General features: G+C 34.9%; 1 long non-coding RNA gene across 1 annotated transcript; it reads left to right on the top strand.

Annotated features, from left to right (window-relative positions):
- Positions 1-648: 648 nt before the first annotated feature.
- LOC105535205 lies at positions 649-26,281 on the top strand. The gene is made up of 3 exons (XR_001005393.1): positions 649-832; positions 1,595-1,678; positions 24,956-26,281. It is a non-coding gene; the product is annotated as an uncharacterized LOC105535205 (long non-coding RNA).
- The last annotated feature ends 237 nt before the right edge of the window (positions 26,282-26,518 follow it).

Here is a 26,518-nt window from a genome sequence, read left to right as displayed (position 1 = left end):
TTAATTTATAAGAATTTTATATGGTTTAGATACTAATTATTGTATTACTGAAAATATCTGTATCACTTTGTTATGTATTTTCTACTTTATGTCTTATGATGGATGAAAGTTTTAAATTTTATTGTGTTGAAGTTAACACTTTTAAATTTTATAGTCAGCATCTTTAGTAACCTCTTTATAAAATTTTCCTTTACATAGATATCATAAAGATACATCTCTATAATTTCTTCTATTTTTTGGCATATGTACATGAAGTCATTTTATCTTTTTTTGTAATAAATTGCAGTTATCTATGAAATAAATAATTTTTAAAATTATATATACTTTCTTTAAAAATTGATCTTGGCATGCTTCACTATGAAGTTTGAGGCTTCACTGCACATTGTACTGAAATTATGTATAAAACAGTGGTTCTCAAAATCTCTGAGTTCATGACAACTTTAGTGTCTCAGGTTTTTGTTTTTTTTTTTTCCCACAAAACACCTAAGTTAAATAAAAACCAAGCACAAAGCTAACAGCTTCATGTATTAAATAGTAGGCTCCCACGTTAGTAGTTGTAACTTGCATGGTGCCCAATAGATGTCACTCTGTTTTCCTAGAAATTTTAAAATATCCCTCAGTGCTCCTGTTAATTCATGGTAGTGCCCCAAGGCACTTTGGCACCCAGTTTTGGAACCGCAGTTTTAAAAGTCATAAATTGAATGAAAACGATAGCAAAGGTGGAGGTTTTTAAAGAGCTATTTATAGGTCCCTGGACAGCATCTTTTTTCAATTAGGCAGCCACCTTTTTGCCCTATGCCATAACCTGTGTCTGTAACTTCCTCTAATTGGGGTGAGTAAGAGATTTCGTTATGTATATAATAGCTGAGAATATAGTAACAATGGCTTAAATCATGGTTATTTTTAAACTACTAACATTTAGAAGACAAAATAAAAATGCTTTGCAAAGGATAGAGGTTTTAGTGTAATTAGCGGGGAATAATGAAATGATTTGATAGGGCCACTCAGTTTTGTATAACCTTGGTGCTTTCAGTCTGAATGCAGAGCATGGATGTTGTAATCCAGCCTTTATATGGCTTCCCTGAAGAAGATTTAATTTATTTGGCCTCTTGAGAAACACATTTGGCGTTGTAATATGGTTTGCTTCCAGGTTCTATCTCCAAGGATGATTTGACAAAATCACACATAAATTTATTTTCAGGGCACACAATTTCCCTTTTAGGGAACTCACAGAGGTAGAGAGTAATACAATAACCACATGTGAATATTCAGTAAGTGAGGTCCTCATAGATCTTATGTGTATGACACTATGTGTATAATTTTGTTAATCACTAGACGTATGAGACAAGAAATTTGAGGAACCTTAACTAGAGATTAAAACAGGGATTTATATCAAAGAAACATTTAAATGCCTTATTTACTATTTAAATACCTGCATGGTGAATCATTGAAAAAATGTAAAAAGCATACAATTTAGGAATATTCTAAACCATGAAGAATTTGTTATTCTGGTTGATTTTTTTTTTTTTTCAGGCTCCCACCGGCAACTTACCTTTATCTCTTTGTGATTTTTAATTCTTGTTAAAATATACAGGAATAGTTCAGCAGATTCATAGAACTGAATGATAAAATTGTATTACGAGATGCACTGGTACTCAATGTGACCTTATCAAGTGAGGTGAGCCATTCGTTAATTCAGATAATGGAGCTTATTATCACAATCTTTTGCTTATGCTATTGTTGAGCTTAACTACTTATTCATATTTGAATATGCATATTGAGATAATATCATTTCATTAATTTCAGTACTGAACACTAATCCTCCTAAGAGTAATTGTGAAAGTTTCAGATTGTACTATTTTTAACTGTAGTTAAAATATACTTAAAATTGTATGTTATCTTCATAATACTTGAATAACTTATAAGCAATTGAAACTTTCAATTATAGTATACTGTTGAAGCAAATCAACTAATATATACACACATCCATTAGCAATAGTAGATAATTTTTGTAGATGTCCAGCACAGTTCTTCATATTCATCAGCTAAGTTCCTTTTCCCTCTTAATTATTAATATTTTTTCTACTGCTCTTTGTATACTTATTCCTTCCTCTTTAGCTCCAATCCTTACAATCTATTCTTCGCATAGCAACTAGAAGAATGTTTTTAAACATAAACCAGATGATGTCACTCCGCCCCACAAAACTTCCACTGTTCTCTGTCACACATAGAAAGTAAGAAGAAAAAAATACTGAAAATCTACAAAGACTTTCTATGATCTGGTCCAGGCTCTCCCTAAAATTTCATGTAATTTCCAGCTGCTAGGCCTTGCTGGCTCTCCTTCAATCTCTTTAGCCTTTTCACTACTATAAGACTGGGTTTGGGCTGAGGTATTTCTTTTTTTCATAGTTTGCCTTTGTCTAGATTACTCTTCCAATAGATATTCACAATTCCATCATCACTTCTATATATGTGCTAAAAGGTTTCCTTGTCCAAAATAGCTTCAGTGACCACCTGATCCACAGTAGTCTTGATCAAAACTTTCTTTTCCTTTTCCTCACCACTTGATATTTATATCAAACATTTATTTGTGTACTTTACATGTTTGTTGGTTTGTTTTCTGCAGTAGCATTATGATGACCATATTATTTGATGCCCCCTAAAATACTTTTGTGAATGACGGGGAAAGCTAAAATAATTAAGTATATAATTTTGACATAGGCACTATTGACAAAAAACAATTGGTGTTATGATAGTGTTAAATCTATGAAACAGTACTATTCAAAAGTTATTTTCTAAAATGCAATTTTCTAAAACTAAAAACAGCATATGTATATGAAACACCAAAAAGTTCCCTATATTTATCATTGGAAGATTTACAATAGTGTAAGTAGTAATTTATTTAATATATTTTTGATTCTTTAATTAATTTTACAGTATCCAACTCTAATACAATGCCAGTGGTATTTGTTCAAAATATTTTAATGTTGTCTATTTATTTTTAGTTTGCCTAAAAATTATCTTCCACGAACATTTTTGGTTAACAAATTTGAAAATACTGAAACTCTCATCTCAATCTCTGTGAATCCTAAAGTTTTTAATTGAGAAAATAATTTTCTTCTAGAGAATGAAGTAGCTTGTAAGCTTGGAGACATTTCTGCTAAATAAATAATGTTATCAAGTCTATTTTCTTCAATTTGAAATATGTAAATATTTCAGCTCGTATATTTTTGCAGATGCTATACTTTTGCCTCCAATTATAATTTTTGACAAATATTTTAGAAGTCAAAACTTGTCTTCTATTTTATTATTTAAAATTCTATAGACTACTTTTGTAAACCTTGACACTATCAAATCATAGTCACCTTCAGTTTGAAATTGGCCTCGTGATCCCCCTGCCTTGGTCTCTCACCGTGCTGAAATTACAGGTGTGAGTCACCGCGCCCGGCATAGCCTAGTAATTTAGTTATTATAGTTTTATTACCACAGTGAATGCTATACCAAAATTTTCATTTGGATTATTAACACAAAAAGAAATAATTTTGTGGTAAACTTTTAAACTGAATTTTCAATAGCATTCACAATCACATTAAATGTTTCACCTTTTACGGAATAAACTTCCATGAGTTTTATTTGTTAACATTTATTGATACACACAATTAATAAAGCCTGTAAGTAATAAACTGAAATTACTTAACTGGTTGAGAATTTTTTTTTTTTTTTTTGCTAGCAGAACCAGCACATTAACAGCAGTATCTTCAATTTTCACACATGAACAAGAAAATTTTGAAGTAAAAATGAGTCTATTTAATTTAGAACAATGATTTTTATTTGAAAAGTCATGTTGCACAGAATGGTATAGAATGAATTTTCTGAAGATATATATGTTAAATCAGGGCTTTCAGGCACAGTCTGCTTAAAACTTTGGAAACAGATATCGTTTTTTGTTTTTTGTTTCTGTTTTTTTTCAGTACATTTGTGTCTTCTAATTTTCTCATAGTAATATCACAGGGTCCCCATAGGTGATACTGAATATGGGCAGCTGTTTTCTTTTTTAACCTGTTGTCTTAGTGTTCCCTAAAACAAGGGTTCCCAAACCCCCAGGCCATGGAGAGGTTCTGGTCTGTGGCATATTAGGAAACAGGCCGCACAGCAGGAGGTGAACAGCAGGTGAGCAAGAATTACCACCTGAGCTCCACCTCCTGTCAGATCAGCGGTGACATTAGATTTTTGTGAGTGTGACCCCTACTGTGAACTGTGCATGTGAGAGATCTAAGTTACAGGTTCCTTAGTTCCTTATGAGAATCTAATGCCTGATGCTCTGAGGTGGAACAGTTTCATCCTGAAACCATCCCCCTACCCTGTCCACGGAAGAATCGTTTTCCACAAAACCGGTTCCTTGTGCCAAAATGTTGGGGACTGTTGCCCTAAAATACAAATCCTAGGCAAAATTTTTATAGTAACTATGTTATTGATTGTGCAACCCAAGAAATTCTTGAGGTTGGGAAGAGGATGAGAAGTTAGTAGGGGAAGGAGGCAAAACAAATATAAGGAGTGGCATATGAAACAGGTCAGAACTTTGAGACAAACAATTTCTCTGTCTAGTGAGCCATCTTCCAAGGGGTTGCTTCTCTGACTATTTACCTTGGGGGAAGCAGGGAGAAAAAAAAATATCTAGTTTGTCTCGTGCCTTCAGTGTTCATCCCAGAGAGCATTAATTCCTGTAGTATCTTATACTTCAGCAACAATCAGGAACCCAGGGAAAGAAAAGGAAGGACTTCCAATGTAGGCTGAAGTAAGGCATCCATAGGGCATATCCAGCAAGGTTTTCAGTCTGTTGAAATGAGAGTGGGCACAGGATGGGAATATTACCAGCCATTGAGTGCCACCCCATTTAGAAAGCAAAGCAAGTGTGCAGAGATGGGTCATGCATAATCTGAATTTGGTACAATCCATTCATTGTGCAGGTCAGATCTGCTCACACTATACTACGATATTCAATCCTTACCTTCAATTCTTCCCTAAGAAGAAGCATAAAAATTCAATCTTTAAGTATTATTGTGAACTGCTACGTCCTTAAACAAACACCAAACAGACAACTTTATGTGATGTTATCCAATGAAGTTACAGCTGGCCACCTTCAGCTATAATTTTGGTTCTTACTGAATGAGGTGATCCAGACCTTGGATTTAGGGGTTATTATTCTTAAGTTACTTTGAGCTTCTGGACATGTGTTCTATGCAATTAACATTTTTGATTATCACTGGATAAAAAGCACCAAGACATATCCCAGTGAGTCTACTGGGTTCCAGACATATTTCTTTTTGCCCTCACTGTGTAGTAGCAACTATATCTTCTCATGATTATCAAGATCGATGACTCCCACTAGTACATTCCAGCTGCACCAGGATTAGGAGTTCAAGGTACTTCATACATTTCTTCTCCACTTGGAAAATAACATCTCTAAACTAGCAAAGTCTAAGGCGGGATGGAAAGCACCGTATTTCGAGCATGGGAATATGCTAAAAATAACTGGGAATAATGGCAAGCAGGGGATCCCACTTCTACTCTTTGCCTCCCAGACCTATGCTTCAGTACATATAGTGTACACTAGAAGATAACACCCTGGTATTTTTTCTCTGAGCTGGCTCCTTAACTGAGTCTTTATTCTATCAGTATGATAGAATACAAGTAGTAAGCCCCACGAGTCCTGTGATTATCTATTCGTCATCATACCTCTTTTGTAATAAAGTAGGCTCCTTGTTTTAAAGCAATGCCACATGAAATGCTCTGTTGAGATGTCAGGCATTTTTTAAGCCTTTAAATGATGGTGTTGATTGAAGAACTGTGCAAAAAAGGCAAACTCATGTCCAGATTGTGCATTTTTTTTTCTGAAAAGGATAATCATTATCCCATTTCTGGTGGAAGGGGTCTTATTTCATTGATCTGTCACCAAGTGGCTGCTTAAACTCCCGAAAAGTAGTGACTCTGCAATGATATGCATTGCTCTCAGGCTGGACATTCAGCAATGGTAGCAATAGATCAGCCTTAGTGAAGATGAATACATGTTATCACCCTCATGCATAGCCTTAATCCTTCCGCTATGACCACCCTGTTCATGTGCTCATTGTGCAAGCATTGCAATAGTCATCCTGTCTACCTTGTTGAAGAGATGCTCCCTGGAAATGGGTTCTCTCTGGAAGAAATTAATATTAGTTACACATATGTGCATGTGTTGTGCCCACTCCTGTAGGATCTTCCATATGCTTCCTTCCCAGAGTTCTTTAGCCCTGACTTATTAGTCTTTCATTTGAGGACGCTGACCATTGAGTCATGCCACTGCCACAACCCAGGAATCAATATATTATCTGTACCTTTCATCATCTCTCATTTCATGCAAAACGAATGACTGAGTTGACTGCTCAAAGCTCTGTTCACCAGGAGAAGTTCCCTTTGTTGCTGTCTCTAAGGCCAATGCTGACAGGGGCTGAAATGTGGTAGTGGTCCACTGCAAGCTTGCACCAACATTTTGGGCTGTCTCTTCCGTTAATCAGATCAATTTCTTTCCTTCTTTGATGTTGCACATGAGGAACTTCCTGTTGCACATTTTGCCTTCTATGATTATACATTATTTGCTTACTTAAAATATTTATTGCTTTTCCCTTTAAAATATAATGTAAGCTCTATGAGGGTTACTTTTTCAATTTTTTGTTAACTGATAGGTCTTTCTTGCCTAAAAGGACCTGGCATATAGTGCTATATACATTCAATAAATGTTTGGTAAAAGAAAGAACAAATTAACTCTATCTCCTTTCCCTGTTTCAATTTTGTTCATAGTACTATTCACTATGCAACACTATACATTATAATATAATGCTTTTTTTCAGTCTTTTCCTCCTCCACTAAAATATAAAACACACAAGAGGTTGTCTGATTTGTTTAAAGCGTTATCCCCAGCACCTGTAGAACAGCCTGCTTTGACCAATCTTTGTTGCATTAATTAGCAAATAAACAATGTTTTTCTCATTCCCTGTCACCAGGTAACACCCAATGCCCTGTATGTTATATAACAGGTGCTCAGTGAAAAAGTTGTAATACAAAATAAATGCATCAAAATTCTCGCCTCTGGCTCAGAGGTGGCCTCTCTCAATACTACTCTGATCTTTCAGAAGTAGAATTGACAAGAACTAACAAGATAACTTTGCCTCCTTAAACTTGTTCCTCAGGAAGTTTCAAAGGAAAATTCAAATAATTTATCAGCCAAAAAAGACTAGACATTCTCAGTTTTTTTACACACATAACTTTTATATCGAATCCTGTCGATTTATAGTTTAAGGTTTTCATGATTCCTATTACCTTATTTCATTGGGAAAAAACAAAACAAAACAAAGAAAAAGCCGGAAGTCAATATCTTCTGACGTGACGTGGGAAGCTATGAGGCTCCTTTGTTACCTTTACTTCACCTCAGACATAGAAAGAATTACATTCTTAAAGGATATCACATTTTTTAAAACACTTGTATTTTATTATATGCATATCTGAAATAGAAAATCTGACAAGAGGACAGCCACGGAAAATTTCCCCTATCATTACGTAGAAGATGAATATGGAGTTAATTTTCACTTTTGACACATTATATTGAGATTTTAAAATTCATTCTCTGTAAGTTGGGTTTGGAAGAAGTCGAATCTCACAGTATCATTTGAGGACAGCTCTATGAATATTTGTGAAAAATGAATCTTTTATTTGCCTTGAAAATTATGATTCAATTCGATGAAATGAAAAAAATTTATGGATAATGTTTAATCACGACTGTCATATAAGAGCTAAGCTGTCAGCAGGATGCTCTGACACCTAGAGTTAGTCACTTCCAGCTGAGAGGAGCCACACAGCTTCTAATAACTTAGGAAGCTGTGACTTGATATTCTGGCTCATTTAATAGATTCATTGTGTTTCATGTTCTGTATGGAATTCTGTTTGAAACCAGCCTAAATATGTTTTCATGTTTAATGTCATTATGTTCTTTATACATCTACTTTTTCAAATGAATGCAGAAATATTTTCCCAAAATTTAAAAAGGCCTTAATTGACATGAACATCATTTTGACCATGAAGCTTAAAGAGATGTTTTGTTAAGTTAATCAAAATGTGATTACAACAATAATGTTATATATTCAGTCTTTTGCTGGGAACTATAGAGTTATCAACAATATATGGTTCACGTCCTCTACCCCTGAAGAACTCCTAAGTGGAGAGAGAAAAACTATGAACTCTACAGTGTGGCGTATGGAACATATTTACTTGTGAATGTATATGGCAAAGACTTGGAACGGTAGCACTGATTTTAAGTATAATAATTAAATAAAAGTGATTATTTTGCTTTTTTTTCTCCTTATTGTCTAGGAACTTTTGGTCTTCTTTCCTCCCATTTATTAAGCTACATGCTTATTATTTCCTTGTTTCTTAGCAATAGCCAGACTTTAATCCAATTGGTCATTTATTACTTTCAATTCAGTGTGATTCTTTTACTCTTCTCCTACTCAATATTTTTCAGTATTTTGACAAAAATTTAGACAGTATGCCTATTAATTTTGTAGATGCTATAAAACAGTAATTTTTACATTTTATAACAAAATTCAAATTTAAAAATGAACAAGCAGTTTGCAGATATTTAAATAGCAAATGCGCATTTAACAAGAGTAAGTTTTGTACTTGGTTACAAAATACCAATTTCTCATGTAAATAAAGGATTTTTTAACAATAGCATTGTGAAAAAGAATTGAACCTGAGATCTCATATTCAGTTTAAGACAATATGATATTTTGTCCAAGAAAAAAATGTATGTTATACAAATGGAAACTGAGTGTTTAGAATACTGAGGAGGATAATTCTGTTCTCCTATAGACTGAATATTTTATACCTGAAGTCTTATGTTTGTATATGGACACTCTACTTTCAAAACACAGGAATATACGATTATTCATTTAGAGGCTCAATATTATTAGTATAAAATGTATGGTTGAAGAAAATATAAGTATACGGTTGAAAAAGAAAATTATAAAGCACTCTAAGCACTGAACTACAGTTTTAGGCCCAAATAAGGAAAACTTTTATCAAGAGCCAGAAATATTCAAAAACTGAGTTGACTACTGGAAGAAAATATTAATGTAGTGATCTTGGAGTTTTCAAACATGGACCAGAAAACCAAATACTAGATCTGTATTGTAGAAGAGACTTAGGCAATGTTTAGTTGGTTGAAGTAAATGTTCTTAAGTATGAAATGCAGTGAGTCTATCATATCACATATATATATCTATATACACACACATATATAAATATTCCTTTTATTTTCCCCCAACCAACAATAAATATGTCAGTTCTCATATCAGAACTGCAATCACTTGTTCATCTATTTGCTTTTTATTATTTTTGCATAACATTGTTAAACTGTTTTTCAAAACTATAGTTACGGGGTAGAACACTAATATACTTCTCTCTTCCAAAATCCCCTTTGTAATTTATTATGTGAAGTTTGTTTTCTTTATAATGCACAGTCTTTGCAACTTAGTTTCCATACTTTGTTTATTTATATTAACACTTGAGTCATGCTAACTCTCTAATCACTGGTATTCAAACCCAAATTTAATTTTTTGCTTATCTTAGCCTATTTCACCTCTCCAAGCCCTCTGTCTCTATATTCAACCATGCTTCAAGACGTATCTTCGGTTGTACAACTTCCAGAGAACCTTCGGGAATACTGAAACCGAATTTTTTTCTCATTTTCAAATCTCTACCATGCTTAATAAAATATTATTACCACCCTATTTACTTTCATGTACAGATCCATGAATAAAAAATTATCCCTGAACTTCATGTCCAGAGACCTGGGTTCTACTTAGGACTCTACTTCCATTTAGCTGTGTAGCCTCAACAAAGCATTGAAACTTTCTGTATGACAGGAACTTTATCCATACAGTAAAGATATATTTCAATTATAATAAATATTGAATGAAACTTCTTTGCCTTAGGAGTATTCTTATATTGTCGACTTGTTTAATTATTATAATATAAATTCCTCATGAGAAGAGTGGTCTTCCATTGCCTTGTTTCCCCATAATACTTAGCATTTAACTATTCACAAAATTTTTGCTTGTGTACTTTCAACAAGTACAAGGTCGAATAAATTTAAAACTAACAAGTATTTTATAGTTTCATTCAGTCTTTGTATTTGCTGACACTTTGATATATTTTCATTCCTGAAAATAATTTCAGTATCAAGACTTTTAAATATTTTTTCAGGATATTAATGAGATGTCTCAATCCTAAATATTATTTTCCTTATAAATGTTGTCTAAAGAATTTATTTTATGTATCTTAAAATTATCCTTACAGTATAAACAATGGTTTATTCCCCTAAACTTATCATATGATCATACTGAACAAATAAGAGAAATGCAATGCATTATTTTACTCATTGATCACGTGAATTGCCTCCAGTTTCGAATCTCTGTCCTCGTTTATTTTTTATTTTTATTTATTTACTTTTGAAACAGGATCTCTGGGTCTTGCTGTCACCCAGGATGGCATTCAGTGGCACGATCATAGCTCACTGCAGTCTCAAATTCCTGGGTTCAAGTGATCCTCCTGCCTTGGCCTCAGAGTAGCTGACACATGGAACCACAGACACACACCACCACTCCCTGCTGATTTTTTTTTTATTTGTTTGATTTTTAGTAAGAGGCAAGTTCTCACTACATTGATCAGGCTGATCTTAAACCCCTTAGCTGAAGCAATCCTCCTGCCTCAGCTTCCAAGTGCTGGGATTACAGGCATGAGCCACTGCACCCAGCCTGGCCTTACTTTTTAATTCAAAAGTTAACTATACCACTTTCAAACCAGATAATATATCAACCTCTAATAACAGATTTCTTCTGAAGAGGTGCTCCTAACAAAACCTGGAAATGACTCTACCCTGGCACCTGCTGAGGGGCTCTGCTTGTCAATGGCGTGGCTTTCACTGGAACTCGATGATAAGAGACACGTGATTATCCCTATGTGATATCCACCATCTAATCCTGTCCATTCTAGGTGCTTCTGATGTTCCACCTTAGAATAATTGAATCCTAATGGATAATGACCAATTACTCTTCACTCATTAGTTTGAGGAGTGGTGTCCTCACTCATATGAAATGGAGGACTTGCATGCTTATTTTCAATAAACTAACAGGCATGGCTACCTGTCACCACTACTAAGGAGGAGTCTTTGCCAAATTAGAAGTACTATTTCAGGTATTTGTGCATGTAGATTCACTGTTGAAAGAAAATGATCTATTGTCATTCCTGACATCCCATCTTGCTTCTGCATAATATTTTCAATCTACAGAAAAGAATAAAGAGAAGATAGATCTCTTTAGTGTGTTGTTCTTTTATAGCTGCCTGATACTAAAGCAGATTTCAAAAGTTGCAGGCCATCCTTTTTTTCAAACATAATTAGAGGAGTTAGTCAAACATGTATGCATATTGTAGCTGTCAACTATTGCCAAAAACACAAAATTTCAGAGGCACAAAATTTCATTGGCCTACAAAATAAACATTTGCTTTTGATCCACCCATGGTCAACTGGGACAGCTCATTCAAATCCCACTCTTGGAATGGTTCCACAATTCCACTGGATGGCTCTACTATCCGGTCTGAGTCTACCTGAGCTTAGTTAGGGAAGCTTGGCTTCACCTAAGTTCATTATTCCTGAAGGGATAGCAGCTACCCCAGGGTATCTTTTCTCACAACGATAACAGAGCAAGAGGGAAGAATGAGATGTCTTTGAAGGTTTAGGCTAAAAACTGGTGCACTTTCACTTCCAGCAATATTTTTTGTTTAAAAATAAATCAAATCGAACAACAGTGAAGTAAAGGGACAGGAACATGTACTCCAACTTTAGTGGGAGGAAGTTAAAGTGCATGCATATGGTGTTTGTTTAAGGTTTAAAGATCCTTTTGATAAAAACAACAAATCATAAAAACACTCTAATAGATGAAAGAAAGATCCTTGTTACTTACAACTCCAGATTTTCCAGGCAGGGCCACCTAGGAAGCTGCATCCAGAGAAAGGGTAACAGCAAGCCGAAGCTATGGCGGGGCAATTTATGTATAACAAGTATAGTGGATTCAGCTACCTTCCCAGGATGCTTCTGTATTGGCTAATTTGAACAATTTCTCAGGCTGGAGGGCTTAGGGAGTGTGTCTATTTGCCTGATACCTGGCCCTGGGGCTATTGAGGGGTCTACATAGTGGCCAAAAGTTTGAAAGCTCAATAAGGGCAGTGGTTGCCTTGGGGAGTGGACTTAATCAGCTGCCAAGAAGGGGAAGTTACTACCCTCTAGCCAGGGCCTCTAACCTGGTTCCAGACAGTGATTAAACAACAGCAAAAACTGTGTTACAATCTACCCCTTAAAATCTTGACATCAGTTTTGAGCTTGATTACTTGGCATATTTCAATGGCCAAGTAGGAGTAAAGACTTTCACCAAGTAGAGTATAAATTGTCCAAAAGAGCATAGAAAACATTTTATTATGGGAGTAAATAGGGGAAAAACATGTAGAAGAATGAAGAGTCCTTGTAGGCCAGTCCATCACCAAGGTCTCCATTTTATGGCATTACTAAGAAAACAGAGCTGGAATTTCTGGGGGCCCTAACAATATCTTGGGGGAGTTGTAACATGTTTTAAAAGTATCAATTATGTGGTTTTACCATAATAATACCTTGGGTCAAGGTGGTAGTTCCAGTAGTTATCTTGTAGAGGGTATATAGTTAGTAAAGCATATGTAAAGGTTAGTGATATTTGTTTGAAACCAAGGGAAGAGGTGGTTGTGGTCATGTTCAGAAATGCAGAGTGGGAGGTCGTGATGGTGAGTTGAAGTGGGAAGAGTAGGAGAGGGCACTGGGAAATGGGAGTTTCACTCTCCAAGGGATTCAATGGGTGGACTGATATTAGGTAGTTTCCTTTCTGGGGAAAGTAATAATCTTCATTAATGTTTAGAAAGGCACAGATGGTAGTAACTGCTACGAGTTCTTCCTTAAGGCATAGGAGTTTAGGAGTGTATGTTTTTACAGAGAGCCATGAGTACACACGGAAGCCAGAGGTATCTAACTTTCAAAATAGCAAAGGGAATTGGGAACAATATTTAAAATTAGTGTTACATATGTTGGGCCTTGAATTAAAAAATTAAATTCTGGGGCAAGATACAGATGCATTTAGGAATTCATTTGTCATTTTGTAACTTATATAGGGGTTCTTTGATAGGTCCAATTAAGTCTCCCAATTAAATTAGCTGTTTGGGACCTATCTCAGAGAGAAAAGTTCCATTGAATGCCTTTTGTAAGAGTCCACTATTGTGCATTCTGGGATGTGAAATGTGTGACTTAGTCACTATTAGTAATGTCTGACACTTCAAAGGGAATAAGAAGCATCCCAGGAAGACTCTGTATTGTGGACTTAGTATAAACAGCAACATGTGTAACCTTGATTTATATTTTGGATACTTGTGAAGCAAGAGATTTTCAAAGTTCTTTACACTGAAGGGGACAACTCTCAGACAATGGTTCAAAAGCTTGCAAAAATGTGGAGATAGAGCCATTTGCTGACCATGGTATCTAAGATGTTAGGATGACATAAGATATCTAAGATCTAAGGTGTTAAGATGACTACCTAGTTTGACCAAGCGACCAGACTCTTGGGTTTCATTCTTTATCTGGAACATTCTGGGTAAAAATTGGAAAGTAGCAATATTTCCCTGTACTCCATAATGTATGACAGTGCCAGTACCATTGTACACTCTACAAACTCCCACTGCTGTTCACTCAGTTAATCGTAAGCAGCTCCCAGATATCCAAAGGGCTTGGAAAAGGGGTAACCTCCAACACCATGGCATCTGGCAAGCGATTGAGGACATTGGAGGTCATCCGCTCTTGCAAGTGGAATATGCCAGAGGGCTGAGATTTACTCCATTCTACATCGAGAAGTCGTTTGTAGCTGTGCCCAGCTTGTCTGGTTCTGCTTCTGTGACTCAAAACATAATTGGCAGCTTGATATAAAGAGTCACAAACTTAAGGTCTATAAAAGACTCTATTTCCAGGAGATACCAGTATGTGGCCAGCATGTTCCTCTCTAACGGAGACTAGCACAAGAATGAGTAGGATTGGCCAATTTGCATAATTTCATTGGCTCAAGGACATAAAGGCTGTCTCTAACTGTCTGATAGCTGGCCCTAGGGTGATTTAGGCAGGTGCTTACTGGGCTCAAGTGTGAAAATACAGTAAGGCAAATACTTAGCTGTTCGAAAGCGGGAACTGACCTGGCTCTGGTCAAAACAACAAAATTGGGTCAAGATAGCATTTCAAATGTACTATATTACATAGGGGTATGAGTGAACATTTGGAGCCAAAAAATCAATCTGTGATACAATAGTTACTACTACAAAGATTCTTCAGTGTCCAAATTATTATAATTTAAGCTGAAGAGTATGTTGGGGATAGGGGTAGAATAAACTCACCAAATAACTAATAACTAACGGCTACTAGGTAACAGAAACTATGTGAGACACTGAGCTGAAAATGACTGCTGCTTAACAATGAGATCTTTCCTGTTTTTCATAGCCCTTTTGAAAATATGTTATTGTTAAATTTTGTATACTATACCGAAAATTAACAGGTTTTAAATATACATAATTATAGCCACTTTTAAAGTAATAGCTTAATTGACAGCAGTAATATGTTTCCAAAACCTATCTAAACTATGCTTTCTTGGCTCCTTTTTTTTTTTTTTTTTTTCTATTTTGACTTTTTAAAACTTCTGTATTCAGTCCCTCAATCTAAACAACTATTACCTAAGTAGACTTGCAGTCAGGTCTTTATGTTCTTGTAATTTGAAACTTTTACATTTTAACAACTATTTAGAAAATCATCATCTCTTTTATTTGTTTACAATGAGTTACTTACTATAAATTTGTTTATATTTTGTTATAATCAAATGTCAAAATGACTTTGTTTAATTATCCTTTTCACTTAATAATGTTTATTTCATTTTTTTCTTTACTAAATTAATTAAAACTTCTAGGCTTTTATTTACTGAACATAGTTTGAAGATTATACAATCACATGTACCCATGTTTATTTGTATTATGAAAAATTACATGAAGTCTGTAACATGTGCTTACTTTTGAAGTAGGAAGCATGGGAAATGACAAGCTTGCTTTATAACATGTTATATTACCATGTGTCTAAAGACATATCTTCCTTTCATTCTATCAGAGACATATCTTTCTTTAATTCCATAGGCTTAGTTAAATGTCATAATTTCCAGTAATTCTAGTAAGTACTCCAATCTATCCACCAGTTTTCGATATTACACCCAATTTTCTACTTTTAAATAAAATATAGAGTTGAATATATTTCCAAACAAATAAAGCATTTATGTATTTCAGTTTAAACATAGCATTTATTCATGATGAAAAAGAAAAATGAAGATGTGTCTGGAATTCTAGTTGTTCTTAATGACCTGGGACGAAGAAAACTTTCAGTACATGGGTTTAATTATCGATACAAAGATGTGCTGCTCAGTCCTTCAAGGAAGGACTTACAAACCAGCTTGAAACTCCTGCAGGATGTGCCTCAACCACAGACAACCGATTAGAGGTCACACAGGGGTCAGGGCAGCTCCATCTGGTGAATGAATGAGACAGAGTACAAAGGCCTTTGCCATTTTGACCTTAAGAGTGTCACTTCCACAGGCAATACTCCATAACTCCTTGCTAGCTTTTCTGATGTTTTGTCAGACCAGCATCTTGGTTTGACTTCTTCCTTAATCTGATACTGACATCTCTCTTCACATGTAGTGAGTCCTAATAAACATCCTGTACCCCACACTTTGCTCCTATTTTCAGAGAGCACAATTGGTGACATATCAAAGTAGGAACACTCTACAGTCTATGATTACAGTTCTAATTCATATCTTGAATTTCAAGCATTAGCAACTTCAGGAAACTCAAGTAGGTCAGCATATTTTCACTATAAATCAAATATGCAGAGTTGATGTACAATCATTGGCCCTTGTTGGAATTATTTAGAAAGTTCAAAGTCTCTTAGAAACCAGAAAACATGTCTATGGATTTCTGTTTATTAATGCATTAATTTAAACATATGAACATTATTCATTCACTCACCCACTCACTCGTTCTTTCAACACATTTTAATCACAGCTCTATGCTGGCTGTCTTGTTAAGTGCATGGTTACAGAGATAAATACATGATCTCTGTCATTAAGACACCTAATGATGACAGAGATAAATATAATACATAATTTAAAAAGTATGTGTATTAGAATTAGTTTTAGTGTTTTATCCTTTGTTTTGTTTTGTTTTGTTTTTGTTTGGCTGCTGTAACAAATTACCACAAGAATAGTGGTTTAAGACAACACAAATTTATCGCTTTCAATTCGGGAAGGATGGAAGTCCAAATTCATTCTCACCTGGCTAAAGTTAACAATTTTGTGGGGCTGGCTCTTTCTAGAGGCCTTGAGAGAATAATCTGTTTTCTTGTCTTTTTCAATATTCAGTAGCTATCTGCATTTATTGGTAAATAGCCTCTTCCTTTTTCACCTCCAGTCTTTCTTTCACTGTCACGTCTCTTATTCTTACCCTGACCCTCTTGCCTTCTGCTCATATGGACTCTTGTGACTACATTGGGCCTACCTAGATAACCAGGATGATCTCCAAAACCCAAGATCCTTAATTTAAGCACATCTGCAATGTCCCCTTTACCATGAAAGGCAAAATTTGTAGATTCTGAGGATTAGAACATTAACCTTGGGGACCATTATTCAGCATACCATGCTACTTAACTAGGTGGGTAGAGACAAGGGCAGGTACGAAGTCAAAATATTGCTGCTAAGAGCATCCTAAGGTATTGAGGAAGGTGCTGAATAGTAGGTCAGTAAACTTTGCCAAAACATAGCTTTTAAGTAGAGTGTTGAAAGATAACTAAATGTTTGTTAGTGAAGGGTACAGCAGAGGTGAAGTATACCTTCTAGGATGACAGAGTAGCTTCTGCCAAGGCATGGAAATGACAGAAAATGTAAGTGTTCATGGAATTCTAGCTGTCAGCCACAAGACACATACTTTTCTTACACTTTATTTCAGAAAAATAGCATGTTTCTTACAATTACTAAGTACATTTAATGTAGCCATTAATTATTCCTATATATTTTCTATTTTCTATTAAAAATATGAATATAATGTAATTTAATAAACTTGGTTTATATGATGCTAAGAAAATATTGAGAGATGAGACCAAGGATCAAAACATGTGTCAAACGCATTACAGGTTGTAACCATGATAAGGAACTTTTAAACCATACTGGTGATCACACAAAGTTTTTGATTTCCTTGAAGAAGTTACTTCATATAATTTGATTTTCATTTTAGAGAAACCACACAGATGGCATAGAAGAAAAGTATGGGAGAGGAGCAATAGTATAGACAGAGAAAACAGATGTTTGCCACAATCTGGCAAATATTGAACCCTGAAGGAAGAAGGTGCTAGGCTGTTGATTGAGAGGCGGTGGGACATAGAAACAACCAATTTTGGTAAATGATTTGTTGCAGGTAGTGGGGAGGTAAGAAAAGGTACAGTAATTTCAACAGCTCCCTGATTTGGGCAATTAGGAGAATGATTGTACTTTTTGTTGAGAAAAGAATCGAGGGACAGATTTTTTTTTCAGAGGGGAATGGGTGAATAACAATATATATGCATTGTATTTAGTTTTTGAGGCATATGTGAAATACATAAGTTTAAATATTCATCAGCATTTGTGTATAAGAGTATGAAGCCCAGGAATGAGTTTTTAGATGAAGATACATATTGAGCAATCATTCAGTGGTAATTTAAACCTAAAATGAAAAGCAAACAAACAAAAACTGTTCTATGTGCTGTCAACATTTTGACACCAAATATGTGGGTTTTCCAACCAACCAATTATGACATTGGCTGCTTACAGTTAACACAGATCCCATAGGCTCAGACCACACACACACAATTCAGATGCCAACTGAAATTTCAGGGTATCATCTGTGCTTCTGACCAACTATCTCTAAATCAAAGGTTCCCATGACCTCCTCCTTGGGTTGAATAATTTCATAAAACAACTCACAGAAATCAGGATAAAAGCTTACTTACTGGCTTATCCGTTTATTACAAAAGGATACAACTCAGAAAGAGTCAGATGGAAGAAAATCACATGGCAAGGTGTCCCGGAGAGGTGTGGAGCTTCCATGCCTTATCTCAGCACCTCCACAGGTTTGCCAACCCGGAAGCTCTCTAAATTCTCTGAACCCTGTGCCTTTGGGGTTTTACAGAGCGTTCATTCTTAGGCAATATTGACTAAAACCATTGACCTTTGGTGAATAGGTTCCCATAGTCCCTCTTCCCTCCCAGAAGGTCAGGGGTTGGGGCTAAAATTTCCAACCCTCTAATCACAAGATTGCTTCTCCTGGCAACCAGTCACCATCCTGAGGCTATCCTGGAACCCTCAGCTACTAGTCATCTCATTAGCATACAGAAAAACACTTATTATTTTGGGGATTCCAAGGATTTTAGGCACTTTATGTCATAAATGGAGACAAAGACCAAATATATATACTTCTTAATATATCACAAAATTACAAAACCTTAAGCAGTGATAAGACAATATGAAAGAATGGCATGAATATTTCACATTGCTTACTTGGGCTGTTCTGGGTCAGCTTTCTCTCGTTTTGCAGTACTGTCCAATTTCGTGTATTATTATGAGATGCAGTGTCCTGCTTCTCACCATGGTAGTATAAGTTGGACTAATTTTTAGTTCTCTGCCCACTGATAACCAAAGTTTTGGGCATGTGACTTCGGCTCAGCCAATCAGTTGCTCCCACACAAAACTTTAATCTGGAGTTAGAGGCACAAAGAAGAAGGGTTAGCGCTTATTTATAACAAATTTCGTGTTTTTCAGTGAGAGCAGAACCAGGACTGTAGTGTGAGGTTTCTACCGTGGTAGGGGCAGAGTCCCAACCAGACTGTCTAATACTTATTTCCTGACCTCCTTTTAATTTTTTACCTCTTTTCAAAGTTTGATCTTATAGTTTGTCATTAATTCTCAAAATTCTTAACATTATTCACACCCTTTGCTGCCTCATCTAGCTATAGTTGACTTTTCTTCTTACAATTATGATTATTAAAGAAGACATATAGAATGAAAAATAGGAGAAATTAAAAAAAACATTTGATGGTTATAGATAATATGAAAAGCCTCATATTTGATGGTCACAATCAGTCTGAGCCTTTTACCTTTTCCAGTAAGAATCTTTTACTTTTAACCTAAAAATTGTGAACTGCCATACTTCCTTCAAATAAAACAGCTTCATATGCAAAGGAACAAGCAATGATAGTCTTGGAATTTTCCAAGTTGGTTTGATGAAAAAGTGTAACTGACACTACTGATTTTATTGCTTAGGAAGGGATTAATCTCTTTATAAGTTTGCTTTCACTACCCATGCATATATTGACAAAAGTGGGTGTTTTATTCAGTTTAATAAAGAATTGTATATGTACTTGTGTGTGTATATAAGTACAAAAAGGCTTATGTAATGTATTTATATTTTTCCAATTCTGAAAGACCTTTATGGACTATAAATATTGGTTAAAGTAATATTTTTTCTCAGAAAAAAATTGCTTAACTATACCCATAAAATGGCAATTTGATGGAGTGTATGGATCTTCTGCAAATATTGCTATATAGGATTAATTTTAAAACGTAATCCAGCTCATATATCATTAAAACTTTTTCTTCAATAGTAAAAAGGCTCCATTTTCACATTACAAAGATCAAAACACATAATTTTCATATTGTTTTAAATGGAGATGAAAGATTTCCTAGATAAAATATAAAGAATACCAAATTGGAATATAAATTATTTCATGTTTATGAAAGTGTCAAAACATAATATGAACTTTCTAGTTTAGTAGATCATGTTGAGATTTTTGCCCATAAATAAACTTTTGGGTTATTTAATACAAGTATATGAACATCTAATCATTTCTCTATTCACTTCTGCCAATTTTACTTTGTGCCTTCCATGTGGCAGTAACTGCATTAAGTGTAGAACGATACATAATATAGAGATTTTTCCAGTGAAGGGCTCAAGGTTTGAGTTGATAGTAGAAATTGATTCAGTTATAAATAGGTATAAGGTAAAATAGAGAATGAATGTATAATGAGAAAATTTAAAAAAATAGAGTAAGAAACTGTAATATAAAACTTAAACGGTTAAAAGGATTTTAATAGTCCATAAAATCAAGGATTTGTCTATTTAGAAAGGGAGCAGGCTATACCATTTATTGATATTTTCCTACTTTAATTTCAAAATAATTCACATTTATTAGAGTGGATATAACATATTAGCACAAAGGAAACTTAACATGAGGAAAACTCCTTAAGAATTATAAAGTATTATTCAATCACAAACCTGAATGACCTAAAAGGTGAAGTGCAGAGAAAGCAAAAGGCGGGTGACCTAGAAGGTAATATTACTTAAGGGAAATATTCCATCAATTTCTAGGTGCCCTTGAATGCTCACACTTTTATGTTTTTGCCGTGAGCAATAAGCTGGAGACTCTATTTTTTGTTCTTTCTATGAAAACAAGACTGATTTTCTATGTTATAATTCCCATTACCTTAGAATTTCATTATCTGAGTTATAGTAGTTAAGCAAGTCTTTTAATTATAGCGTAAAATGCTCTAGTTACAATAGCTTAGGGAATATATTAATCACTCACTGACATTTACATATTTAAATGTCTTGTGCTCCACACACAATTCTAAAAAGAGAAAAGAGGTTTTTTAACATTTCTTAACTGAGTTACTTTAAATAAGATGATTTTAAGAGCAGTATCTGTTTATATCAAGCACCAAAACATATTGGTAGTGACAAGTTATATGTTCACTTTTATATGAATAAAGGTTAAATGTCAATTTTATTTTTTAGATTTAATAAGTAGATTTCAAGAATAAAAAATCATTTTTGAATAAAGCCACATATTTTAAAAGTCTACTTAATACCTCCACTGACAGTCTACATTTAAGTGGAGAAGTAAATACTTAAATTTCATAATAAACAGACAATGCTTTACATTTGATTCTTAATTCTCACATACTTAAAATTAAATGTAATATAAAAGCTGTGTAAATGTTTTTAAGTTTACATAATGAGGTAAATGAAATTGAGTACTGTGTATGCGTGTAAGTGTACACGTGTGTTTTGGTTGCTGTTTATTTTTTGTTTGTTTTTCTTCAAAATCAATAGACAAATATCAAAGCTTTCAGATTCATTGATGTGATAACATTTGATATTTCACTTCTATGTGTAAATAATTTGACTGCAAATTTATAAGTGTGTTTTATTCAAGGGTTTTCTGATCTTTAAAAAATTCTTGCTGGGCCACAAATATTGCCAGGCTTTGTCACATTTTTTTTTTTTTGAAACGGATTCTTACTCTGTTGCCAGGCTAAAGTGCAGTGGCATGATTTTGGCTCACTGCAACCTCCGCCTCCCGGGTTCAAGTGATTCTCCTGCCTCAGCCACCTGAGTAGATGGGACTATAGGCATGTGCCACCACGCCCAGCTAATTTTTGTATTTTCAGTAGAGATTGAGTTTCACCATGTTGGCCAGGATGGTCTCGATCTCTTGACCTCGTGATTCACCCACCTTGGCCTCCCAAAGTGCTGGGATTACAGGTGTGAACCACCACCTGACCTGTCACAAGTTTTTAGTGTTCTATTTTAATACCGAAATCAGATAAATCCCAAGAGAAAGACATTTCATATGTGATAGAGTTGTCAGAAGAAATGAGAGTCTTATGAATAACTCTAAAAATTTGAAGAAATAAAGACAAAATAGTCCTATGCAGTTTGACTTAAATATGTATTCTTAATAACAGCTACTATTATGAAAACCAGAATATTGAAACATGTAGATATGGATTTTCATTAGTGACTGACATAATATATTGTTATATTACTATTTGACCGTATCAGCCAACAAATATTGATTGAGTGCTTTGTATATCCTAAGCACTATGCTAAATAAACACTGTACCAGTATTACCTGATATAATCATATAAATATTTATTATTTCACTTTTCATATAAAAAAAATTGAAGCACAGATTAAGACACTCTTAAATCATACCTCTATTGATTATCAGCACCAGGATTTGAATTGAGGTACTCTGATCCAGAGAAGCTTTTGTTTCCATGAAGTTTATGTTGGGGAAAAATAATCAAACTGCCTGTACTCAATTGTATAAATATAGGTTAGTCATAGACGATTCTGGCTGATTCAACAGAAAAGAAATTTATTAAAAGGATATCACACAGTTTTCATAAAAGTTAAGCATACAGAGGAAGGAGGGCACCAGGGTAAGTGCAGACCAAAGTCCAAAACCACTGTAAAAGTGGCAGCAAGGAGAACAGCACAAATTTGCTTGCTGTCACCCGCCACTAGATGCTTGTGCTTGAAGCCTTGAACTTGACTTACACTGCCACTGACATCAGCACCAGTGCTCTCTGTGTACTAGGAAGTGGACCTTGTGACCGTTGTTGAACTCAAAAGTCAGATGTCTCTGCTGTGAAATAGATACCTAATACAGAAACTGCTTCCTCATTCATTCTCTTCCAAATCATACTTTCGTAGGGTGGCTAGAGTTTCTGTTTCTCCTTGGTTCAGGCAGAATTTATGAAGCTTGCTATTTATCATCCTAAATATTAGAAGAATATTCATAAGGTATTGGATTGCCATGAGGTTGAACAAATCTACATTCAATTTCAAGGATTCAACATTGTTTTGTTTTCTTTTGGGATACCTCTGCAACAGTTCAAATCTTATTTCTACCCTTGGATGACCAGGTTTATAAATATTGCAGATTCTCCACTGACTGCTTTGATCCTGTCTTATATATTTATGTATAGTACTTAGCATATAATAAAAGATTACACTATAGAATCTCAAAATTAGTAATTATGAATTGAGATGGTGTTATACAGTACACTAATATCTAGTGACTTGATTATTCCATGGAAAATATGTAGAGATATTAAGTGATATTTCTATCCTTTAGACATACACATTTTTTAGCTTACAAACTGCTTTCAGCAAGCAACAGACTCTCAGGATCTGCTCCTACCAGGATCCGACCATTTCCTCCCAGTTTTTAAAGAAACAAATTCAAGTAACATTGTAACCTCCAGAGGAAAGTTCAAGCTCTTTTACAGTATTGTTTAAATAGTACAAATGAGGAAACTAAAGACAGAGAACTTAAATGCCTTGGCACTTAGTCAAGATTTACAATATACTCCTCTCTATTTAGGACCCACCAACAGGGGCTGCATTTGCATCAAAACCATGAAGGTGGCCCAGGTCATCACTGAGAAGTAGTACAAGCACTGAGGGAACGACTTCAACAAGAACAAGCAAGTGTGCAAGGAGATCCCAGCAGGAAGCCTCACAAGAAGATAGCATGCTACGTCTTGCATTGGATGAAGCAGGTTGAGAGAGACCTAGTGACAGCTATCTCTATCAAGGTGCAGAAGGAGAGATCACTGAAGTAGATTTTCATGCCAAAAAAAAAAATGTTGAAGCCTTTGGACTTCGGCAGTCTGTCCAAACTGCAGGTCACTCAGCCTACAGTTGGGATGAATTTCGAAACACCAGTTGAAGTCAGTTGAATCTTTCTGCTCTGCTGTAATATTTCCAGTAAACCTGGAACAACAACAACAACAAAAACAGAATGGAGGAGAAGAAGCCAAATCTCTTGGTTCACAGAGTAGCTCCTAATACCCCTTGCTGTCTGTCTCAGTGCCCAGTGGGAGGATAGTCAAAACAATATTCACACCTGTGATTCATCTCTCTACATGCAGTGAGTGTGAATCTTTACATACTGTATATTAAGGATCTGTCTTTACAGATAAAGACTAAAGCATTGAAGGAACTCCTTGTTTTGACTTATCAAAGTCCTCAAGAAAATACTAGAAAATCATAGCCATTGTTTCCAATTTTAGCTTTATATTATCACTTGAAATGTGATGAAATGTGACTGATAGATAATAATTCACTGATACCCTACAGACAATTCCCATCTTAAAATGGACCACTGGATTGAAGAATTAAATAAAATTGAGGGTTTTCCTTACATGTTTTGTTTAAAGAGCAAAGTAGAAACAACTGTTCATAAATCTTCACTGAGGATTCGCATGTGAAATAAGTACTCCTAAACATAAACAGTGACTTGTCAACCAGTTCCATAAATCATGAACAAAACATTTGTCCCGGAGAGACTATTTTTCCACCACATCTCTTGTAATAAATATAGAGCCAGTTCAGTTAAAATAGTTTAAGGGTGGGCAGTTCAGGTCTTACTGAGTGGCACTCAGTAAGAAAACCCAGCAGAACATTTACTTCTCTCTTTATTTGAGAGCATCAATGGCCAAGGCTGGCAGATCCCAGAACACTGAACAGACATGTGGTCTCCTATGGCCTGCCAGTTTTCACAGTGGGTTCCAATGCTTTGGGTCAAACCAAAACAGACCTGTTCAAAAAATGTCGGTTGGAATAGGCTAACAATAAGACAGAATAAATGTAATTATTTGCCTCATTTTTCTAGGAATTAAGTAATTTTATTAAAACATTCTTGAGGGCTGGAAAATCTGAGTGTTAGGACACCAACTATCTCCGGAAAACAAGTTTTACATTTCTAATCCTGCATAATAAGCCCGGGGCCACTCTAGGCCTCATTAATAAAAACCTAATGGTAAAACAATAATGAAGAAATGCCAATGCCGCACAAATCTGTTGAGACTAAAATATTTCTCACCCCAGCAGGCTTGGTGCATTTGACACTTCATGAAATCAGCCAAAGTGGAACTAAGAACAGCTCCTGGAAGAGGACTATGACATCACCAGGTTGGGAGTCTCCAGGGACAGCGGACCCTTTGGAAAAGGACTGGGAAGTGCGAAATCTGTCAGTCTTCGAAATGAAATTCTCTAGCTCCATAAACGCATTTCATACTTACAAGACACTAGGCCTACTCCTAGGGCAGCAAAATGTGGCAGCAGGGAAGCAGAGGGAAAAGAGATCATGAGGCATTTCAGAGTGCACTGTCTTTTCATACACTTCTCAATGCCGTATGTTTGCTTTTATTTTGGCCAAGCATAACAATCTGCTCAAAAAAAAAAAAAAAAAATCTGGAGAAAACAAAGGTGCCTTTGCCAATATTATGTTTCTTTTTGACAAGTCCTGAGATTTCTGAGGGGAATTCACATAAATGGGATCAGGTCATTCATTTATGTTGTGTGCAATTATAATTTAAAGATACAACCTTTGCAGAGAGCATGCTTTCCTAAGGGTAGGCACGTACAGGACTAAGGGTAAAGCATTCTTCAAGATCAGTTAATCAAGAAAGGTGCTCTTTGCATTCTGAAATGCCCTTGTTGCAAATATCGGTTATATTGATTAAATTTACACTTAATGGATACAACCTTTAACTTAAGATGAACAAACCCCACAAGAGCAAAAAATCAAAAGCCCTACCTATGATTTCATATTTTCTGTGTAATTGGACTAAAGGATTCCTGCTTCCTTTTGGGCATAAACAATTATGGAGTACTTCTAAGTATTATTTAAAATGAGGACTAATCTACAAATTCTTAGCAATACTTCGGATAATTCTAAAATTCAGTTGGACATTGTCTAATTGTTTTTTATATACATCTTTGCTAGAATTTCAAATTTTAAGTATGTGAATTTGGTTAATTAGCTGTGCAGATCAATTCAAAAACATTACTTGCCTAAATTTTAGACTATGAAGGTCATATATTCGACAAATATATCTAACATACAATTATAGATTGTTTTTCATTACAATGTCTTCATCTTATCAGAATTGTCTTTTTGATTGTTTTTAGAAAACAGAGTTTTAATTCGTAATTACGCAATAATAAAATTGTGGGAACAATCCAGCATTAATTGTATGTGGCCATTTTTAGGTACATAAGGAGTCTTAAGCTTGGCCCCTAGAAATCTTTTGTACTTAGTCCCATGTCTAAAATTACTACTTTATATGTAAAGCATTTATGTTTTTCTATTCAATTTATATGATGCTAATTATAGCAATTATAACAAATATTAAAGGTTTTGAAATAGAATATGTGAGTTGTTCACATACATAGAAATGAAAAGTTTATTTTATAAAGTAGGATGCTGGGTGAAAGGCTGCTTTTGATTGAAATATTACTAGATTAGCAGAGGGCAAGATTTCTAGTCCCTAATCTACCCTTAATAGCCATGTGGTCACGTGTAAGTCAGTGAACCCATCTCATTCTCCTCATACTTTTTTCATCTCTAAAATGAAAGTATAATTTCAGCTTTTCATTTTTTTCTTT

This window comes from Mandrillus leucophaeus, unplaced genomic scaffold (assembly GCF_000951045.1).
Source record: "Mandrillus leucophaeus isolate KB7577 unplaced genomic scaffold, Mleu.le_1.0 Scaffold143, whole genome shotgun sequence".
In the NCBI taxonomy this organism is placed as follows: Eukaryota; Metazoa; Chordata; class Mammalia; order Primates; family Cercopithecidae; genus Mandrillus; species Mandrillus leucophaeus.
This window is presented reverse-complemented; position numbering and strand designations above follow the sequence as displayed.